Source organism: Mustela erminea, chromosome 17 (assembly GCF_009829155.1).
Source record: "Mustela erminea isolate mMusErm1 chromosome 17, mMusErm1.Pri, whole genome shotgun sequence".
NCBI classification, from domain to species: domain Eukaryota; kingdom Metazoa; phylum Chordata; class Mammalia; order Carnivora; family Mustelidae; genus Mustela; species Mustela erminea.
In genome coordinates, this window is record NC_045630.1 from 33861743 (window position 1) to 33870577 (window position 8835).

Sequence of the window (8835 nt, forward strand, 5' to 3'; positions counted from 1 at the left end):
AAAAAAGAATTAAAAATAGAAATACCACTTGATCCAGTAATTCCACTGGCTATTTACCCAAAGAAAACGAAAACAGTAATTCAAAAAGATACATGCACCCCTATGTTTACTGGAACATTTATTACAATAGTCAATACATGTAAAGTGTCTATCCACAGATGAATGATAAAGGAGATGTGGTAGACACACACACACACACACACACACACACACACACACACACACACACACTGGATTATTACTCAGCCATAAAAAAGAGTGAGCTCTTGCCATTTGTGACAACACGGATGAACCTAGAAGATATTAAGTGAAATAAGTAAGAGAAAGACTAATACCATATGATTCCACTTACATGTGGAATCTAAAAAATAAGTGAACAAAGAAATGAAAAAACAGACTCCTTAATATGGAGAAAAACCTGGGGGCTGCCACAGGGGAGCTGAGTGGAAGGATAAGTGAAATAGATAAAGGGGACCAAGAGGTACAGACTTCTAGGTGTAAAACAAGTCAGTCATGGAGATAAAAAAGTACAGCAGAGGGAACAGAGCCAGTAATATTGTAAGAACATGGTGACAGATGGTGACTGCACTTCTTGTGGTGAGTACTGAGTGATGTATAGAATTGTCGGATCAATGTGTTGTACACCTGAGACTAACATAACAGCGTATGTCAATTAGATTTCAATCACGATTTTTTAAAAAATTCGGGGAAAAAACTCCAAAATAAAGGCTCGAACTGGTGCCAGCTATCATGACGATGATATCAACGATGCCAGACAATGATGATTTGGGGAATGGTACATATCAGGCCCTCGAAGGAAAGGCTTTCTAACACCTTGGAAGCCCTACAGTCCCTGGCTTTCCTGGTCTTACATCCAAATATTAACCAGGCACAGGCAGCCTTGCTTCACAGTGATAAGACAAAGTAGTAGATAGGATCAAGTGTGTCCCGGTGGTAGGTCCAAGGCAGAGGAAGGGCTTGAAGAAGAAAGGTTAGAGGTGCCAAGTAAAAGCCAAATTGCTGTAACAGTTAAATGCTTATTAAAATAATTTCTAATCTCTAGATACTGTAAGAAGAAACAAAAACATAGGATCTGCAAGTGTTATACAATTAGACAAAGTCTCAACTGATGCTGGGCTAGGCGTGGGTGTCAGACACAGTGCTCATAGATTAGAAGTCTGATGGGGAGAAGATTCCGGAAGGAACAGTGCTGCCAACAGCTTCAATCAATAATGATGACCACGATGCGGTCAGCCTGAAGACTGCATCTTGTCAGTCTCTTGGAACAACTCCCCAGAGCCACTGAGAAGTCGCTCCCCTCAAATCCTCAACCCAAGGGACCATGGCACTTCTACCCAGATGCCTGAGCTAAAGTAAAACTCAGCTCAGCAGTGGCAACAAACACCCCAAGGACACAATGCAGTACCACGTGCCAAGTGCAAATCCGAGACAAGGGCTGGGGACAGCCTGTGCTGGAGGGTAGGTCCTGGCAGAGGTGAGATGCAGATCCAGACCCGGAATGTCACCACAGATGGGGAGCAGGAGCCAGGCCGCCGCCGACAGTAAGTGGCCTGGCAGACGCTGGCCCTGAGAGCACAGGCCTCCCACGGGTGCGCGGTGAGGGAAGAGGAGCGAAGGCCAAGGCCAGTCCTGAGCTCACCTCACCCATGGAAGGAGCCCCAGCACCAAAAGAGACTCCCTTGTGGAATGTGCCCAAGGGAAACAGAATAACGGGGTGTGTTTGTTGTCTCGGGCAAGGGGGTTGGTCAGGCCTGGGAGGGCAGATGCTGGGACCAGGATGCCCTGTTCGTAAGCAGATGCCTTCTCCTGGGCAGACTGGCTCAGTCTCCCTCTCAGGCCAAAAGTCCAGGCTCCAAAGCGTCCTGCCTAAGCTGGCTCCCATCACCTCCTGGGAAAGGGAAAGAGGATAAAATGTCTATCTTGTCCTGGGCCACTGACCATGAAATCTAAGCTCTGGCCACAGGGGTCTCTGGGCTCAACTTCACACAAAACCTAGGCTGACAACGGGACCAGCACCAGCTCTTCTGACGATGGACCAAGGCTGGCTGAATAGGCACTCCGCCAGCCGAAGCCCCTAAATCCCTGGACCAGGGGCTTCTGGTGCCGCCTGAATCGCAGGGGGACAAAGTCTGCTTGGGACTCAGGGAGTAACCCAACGCCCCCCTTGGCTGGCTGCTGTTGAAATCCTGGCCCGTCAACGGATGGAAATAATTTCCAGAGAAATGGAGTGTGGCTGGGCCACGTGAGGTGGGCTGAAGGGAACCCCACCCCACCCTTGCCCAGTGGAATATGCAGTCGGTCTGTGCCCTGGGCCCGCGTGCTGTAAGGGCTCTTGCCCAGCTGCCCTATGGCACAGGCTGGGACCCTTAGATGTTACTGCTGCTCTTGGGGGGCTTTGTCTCAATCCAGGAGGGAAGCTCCAGGCAGGAGGAGAGGTCTCTAGGGTATGCAGATCCTGGGCAGCCGATGATTCATGGAGCTGTACTGACCTTTGTGTGAACACACGAGCTTAGCACCATGTTGCTCAAAAATGAAGTTTCTGTCCTGCTCCAGAACAAACTACTGCTTTGCTTCGCTGAGTCAGATCTAGACAGCAGGAGTCACAGACACCAGTAGGACGGGGGTTCCCCAAACAACTCTGACTTGAGCTTTAATTTCCATACCGCATTCTCCCCCACACAGGGGGCATGCCTGTGCCCATACCCACAGCCCAAGAAGGAAGAGGAAAGACACCGGGGCCGTCACGCACGCCAGCGTGCAAGTCTGGGCTTTCTGCAAAGTGCGAGCCTTGCCAGGAGCTGGAGCAGGGACAAGGCCTCTGGGGCTGCGGAGGGTGGGGGAGGGGCCGGGGGCAGTCCAAAATGTGATCGTTAATGTCGTGTTTGGGGGTGATCTTTGGAATGCATTTTCATAACACTGCTTTCGATTTCAGGATATTGTTTTCATAATATGAAACCTCACCCAAAGTAAGGTTCCAAAAATCTTTGATGGTGTGAATGAATACATCCTCTGCCTACAGAGAGCTCATGAGCGTGGAGGGTTTGTTGACCAGAATTGTTGGGGGTGAGAGACAGTCCTGTGGTTGTCTTCTTGACGGAGAGAGAGTGTTGGAGCAATCTTCTTCTGCAGGGTTCTGACTGTGACTGGTAGGCCGCAGTTACTCTCAGGTTAGGATCTGGGGCAGGCCTCTGAGGTCAATGTTCTCTCCCCCAAGGCAGACCAGCAATAACTGCTCTGCCTTTAAAAACTAAAGATCACATCAGGAGGTTTCCCCCAATGCCACGTAATTTGAGGTGAGTGGAGCAGCCCACCTCACGGACACTCTCCCTCTAAAAACCTTCAAAACCTTCAGGGACCCGGTGAGTACTAAAAAAGGAGGCTTGTCCTACAAGAAGCACCATGTCCTACAGTAAGGACCATTTATTTATTCCAGAAAGTGTGCCTGAGGCCTACTGTGTGTGCGTCAGGCACAGCGCTAGGCACATTTTGTGGAATTCAACTTTGGCCAGCAGAGGCTTTCCCAGATCACCAGAGGCTGGTAATCTGCAAAAGTAGGGCACTGGGATGACAACTGGCTCCTTAATCGCACCCTGCACCCCCCGCAATGAGGGGGCTCAAGTCTTGCCACCCCTCCAGGCCACAGCACATTAAGCATCACTTCATGCCTTTCTGGAGAGGCAGAGCTGAGTGGTGGGGACAGACCAGGAGGCGAGGTGCACCGGCAGCACCAGCGAGAAGCTTCTGCATAGGGTGACATGGAAAGGGTGCCACTAATCCTTCTGAGAACCCAGAGTCACTAGAGAACTGTAGAGGACCCTGAACGTGAGCCTACCAGCCAACAGAACAGCCTTCGAGGAGCCCCCCCACCCAACAATGACCTCGCAGTCAGGCGAAGGCACGGCTCGTGAAGTCACCCCTAGAGCAGTTAACACCATCTCTGCCCCAGACCTAACAGAGTGACCCAGCCCCAAGCAAAGGCCCTGCATAACCCTCCAGATAAAGCCTTTAGAGTCCTGGTGATGTAAGAAACCCTCAAGGTCATCTGGCCTCACCTTTCACCAATAACAAGATTGTTCTTAGGTTCAAGGCCAAGGTGGAGGTCCCTGGCTGGGTGACTGTCTCTCTGCCCAAATTTACTCCCTGTAAAGGAGGGCTAACGAGCTATTCATACTCCTTCTCGGTGTTCCCGTGAGGAGCAGATGAGTCCCTACCAGTAAAGCACTCGGTAACACCGCCTGGTACGCAGGAGTCCACGGCGGGGTAGCTCTCGTTTTTATCATCAGCATCCATGGGGGGTGGCCCCTCCGCTTACCTGGAAACACTGCTGATCCCGTGGAAAGAGCTCCCTACCCCGCGGGGTCACCCATCTTCCCTCCCTCACAACCTTTACAGCTCAAACGCTGGGAGAATATTTTAAGTTCCATGCACCAGCCTCAGCCTCTCTGCCACGGTCACCCACTGGCCCCAGAGCTGCCCTCCGGAGCGCCCAGAGTAAGCCCAACACCCACATCACGTGACAGTCCTTTAAATACACAAAGCAAATAAGTACCCAGCAAACCCGCTCCACGGAAACCTTTCCCTCTCCGGGATCAATACTGCCAGGTTTCACAGGCCAGCAACCCCTCCTCTCTACCTGCTGGAGTGTGACATTTTCTCTCCTAATTGGGAGCAATGACAATGCTCCAGAGACGGCCCTCGCAGGCCAGGGGGCAGCACAGTGGCCTCCGGCAGAGCCTGCTTCCTTCCCTAGGACGCCTCCACTCCCCGTCTCTGGCTCAGTCCAGTGCGGCTGCCCTGCTCCTCCACTCCCGCCCTCACTCCCCACGCTCCCTTGGTGTCTTCTTTGGGACTCTCATGTTCACCGTGATCTTAGGGACAGATGAGCGAACCTTTGCTGAATTATTTCTATACGAAAAACACGAAACCAGATGCTTTCACACGTATTATGTCTACTCATCCGCTCTATCTCCCTCAGCTAGGAATCCAGCCCTGTTCTCCAATCCCGAGCTTACTTGCCCCCCTTTCCCGAGGGCTCCCTGGATGGATCCCTTCTTCCTGGCCATGTTCCTTCAAGGAGAAGGTGCTCGGACACGGCGGATGCTGGCCCAGAATCTGAGGCCGTGGTCTCTGCGAGACGAAGCAATACATCCACCTTCATTCTCCATTCTCTTCCAGGCAGGCCACACACTGGCCACCACGAAGTTCTCTCTTGTCTAGATACCAACAACGGGTATTGCCCCATGTTACAAGCCAGAGCCTGGGACTGTGGAGTCACGTGTCATCACATGTGCTCAGCCAGCATCTCCACCTAAACAGAGCGTGAACGTTTCAAAGATGGGGCCCCGGCAAGCTTTGGAGTTCTTTCATTCTTCCCGAAGCTCAACTCCCCGTGGCCCTGAGCCAGTCCTTGTCGAATGGCTGATGGGGCTAGAGCAGGCCTCCCTCTCACCACGACCACCTTGAGTCCCTGACAAACACACTGGAAATGGGTCCATTCGTCCAAGGCCATTTTCTCACACCCTTGTCCTCTGATTTCCGCTGCTCTCTCTTTCCTTCGAACCAGACTTGTCGAACACGAGTTTACTCATCTTACTCTAGTTTCTAGAAAGGCTTCTCAAGCACATGCCAAAGGGACATCTGACTTGTGCTTTCACAAACACGAGTGATCACCTCGCCCTCTGGCTGAACGGTTCTAGGAAGGTGCTAGGCTTAAAACAGTGAACCCCAACCCTGAACCCTGGCGTCCCTCCCTTCCATGGTTCTCCCTGTGGCCTCCTGCAAGGTAAAGAAAGCAGGACCCAGAAATCAGCTGTCCTCACCCCACAGCGGGGAAGACCACGGTCAAACCCAGCCACATCCAAAGAACCAACGACCGGAGATGAACAGTTCTGCATTGCTATTAACTGGACTTTGGCTAAGGAAGAATAGAACACTGTCCTCACCTGATCTGGCTGCAGATGAAGAGAAAAGGAGCAAAGGGACAACATCCACATCCCCCAGGAGGTAGGTGGAAAGCTGGAGGCTTGCCACCTTCCAGGGGCTCCTGGGGTGGGCCAAAATTTCTGCTGTTACTACAAACATCATGAACAAAGGAAAAGAGGGGGCAAAGCCCACCACCTTGTGGCTCCAGATACTTCGCTGATACTGATATGCTCCAGACAGAAGCTCAGGGTCCTCCGAGACATGAAAAGTGGTGACCACATGGGGAAGGCCCAACGTCCTTGGGAGGCTGTGCCGGGTCTAGTGAATTAATGAGCTCTTACCAAGTTATTTCTGATTCCTCTAAATACTTGCAATGCTGAAGACAACGCCAGGCACACAGTGTTTGTTGATGCTGTTACTGAATCCAGGACAGGAGGAGAAAAAGAATCAAAATTAAATATAAGATATGGTTCATAACCAAAGGAGTTCTTAAAATAGCCTCCAGAGCTAACATGATTTGGGAGCAGTTATAAAACAGCCTAACTGCAAGGAAGCTTCTCGTGGACCTGGACTGCGTCTCGTGGCCCTTGATGCCACCATGATGGCTACATCCATTTCCAGAGGGGCCGACTTCGAAATATCCCAAACACCAATGTGTACCTCCCATTTTCAGATCACAAAATGCCAAGATGCTACTGACTGACCACTTCTTACCATGAGTCTATACTCTGAATTATGACACACCACCTTGTGCAAGGAATACAAAAATGTGTCCTAGCAAGCCACGCCCAACATGGACCTCCCTCCCCAACTTCTGGCTTCCCTGTCTTTCTCTCACACATAGCACCAAGTAACAAGTTAAAAAAAACTCTTTGTGAAGAAACTTTTTGCTCCTCAGCCAAGAGGATGACGCTAACTCACACCACAGAAGGCATCCCTCCTCCTGCTGATTTGTAACCTGCTCAGACCCAAGATGGAATCTGCCCAGTTGACCTCTAAGACATGGCCTTCTCCCTGGGGCCTACAGGACTGCAGGCAGAGGCTACCTCCCTCTCCCACAGTCTTGACCCCTACTGATCCTTAGGTGAGGAACAGTAGCAGCCTTGACCCCTACTGACCCCTAGGTGAGGAATAGTAGCAGAGCCTCTATTTGGCTTAGAGGCCTTAACCAGAGTTTGCCTTCCTACCAAAGTTGCCTTGTGGCCTTTGCCCTCAGTGCCACAGATCTGGATGTTCCCTTGGTCCCCCTCCTGAAAGAGCCTTCAAATAAGGCCAAGACCCCAAACTCAGATGCCCCTTGCCTTTGATGTACCCAAACAGCATCCTCCTCCTTATGAACGTGGAGCTCAGTATTCATGAAGCCTGTCAGACATCGGGCCTGGTACTGGGTCCTTGGTAGGCCTCACACTCACTCGCTCTTCACAATGGTGCTACGAAGCTGAGACTACTGTTGCCTGCACTGCAAAAGTTAGGAACTGAGAAGCATGTTCAAGGATGTACAGCCAATAACCAGACCTCTAAGCCCAGCATCTTCACCCTTGTGCTAGACATGCTAGTGTCATCCCTTCCTCTCCGGAAACTTCCTCCAAACACCTGTCCTTTGTGAATGAACTACTCCCCACTTTCCCAACAGACAAGCCTAGTCTAAAGGTGAGACTAACCACATTTCTTACAAAAAAAGAAAAGAAAAAGCAGCCAAACATACATGTGTCTTTTTCGTAAATAAGTATTTTTAAAATAGGTTTTTACTACGGACTCATTTACATGAGGTGTAATGTATGTGTAACTCCTTCCAGTTTACAAAGGAGTTTTATGACCAATTATTCTATTGCATCCCCCCTGGAGGCCTTGTGAGGTAGACACACTTACTTCCTTTTCACAGATGAGCAAACGAGAGAAGCAAGGGGAGCTGACCAGGCTGGCCCAGCTGGTGAGCAGCAGAGTAATGCTAACTGACCCCCGACTCGCAGACGTCCAGACAGCACAGCTTGATGCTAGCATAAGAGGTGGCAGAGCTCCGGGGCTGACAGTGGGGGTCTGGGAGTCAGGAAGACTCCCCATCACTGGCTGTGTGACCCAGGGCCAGTTAATTAATCTGTTTCTTCATCCATAAACAAGTGCTAATAACAACTGTGACACAGGATTACCATGAGGATTAAATGAGATAATATATATATATATATATATATATATATATATATATATATATAAAGGACTCAGCACACAGATCAACACCCAGTAAACACTCATTACGGCAGTCATTTTTATGACTCCCTGCAGCCCAGGCAGGGACTGGGTGTCCAGGGTGTCCCACATTCCCACAGACTCACAGGACACAGCCCGAGCAGGCCACGAATACACAGGTGCACGATACCTAGGACCTGTGCTCTCCTGCTGGGGAGGCCGGGCACAGGCTCCCCCGCACACCCCCCACCATGGGGAAGCTGAGAACAGTTCCCTGACCGTTAGGGAGTCCATGGCGGCGTGGGTCACAAACAAGATGGTGCCATGGGCCGCAAACAAGATGGCGCCGTGGGCCACAAACAAGATGGTGCCGGCCGCACGGCTGGGCTGGCCTGAGCACACGGGAGCCTTCCTCTCCACATTCTGCCTCACACGTCCCTCCCCCGGGGCTCCGGGGCTCTGCTCCCAGGGCTTGGGAACATGCCTGTCCTTGGTGAGAAGAGCAAATAGAAGCTTGTGGCCTACTTCCAGCAACCTCGCTGTTTCTCACTTTAAGATTAAAATAATAAACACACAGACAGAGAGAGGCTGGAAAGCGCAGGGTTGGGGGAGAGTGAAGTGCCATGGGAGCTGCGGCACAAGGACTCACGCAGCACAGGGCCACCGTAACCTGGCAACCTGTGGAAGGTGTGTCAGAGTGAGTGGGAC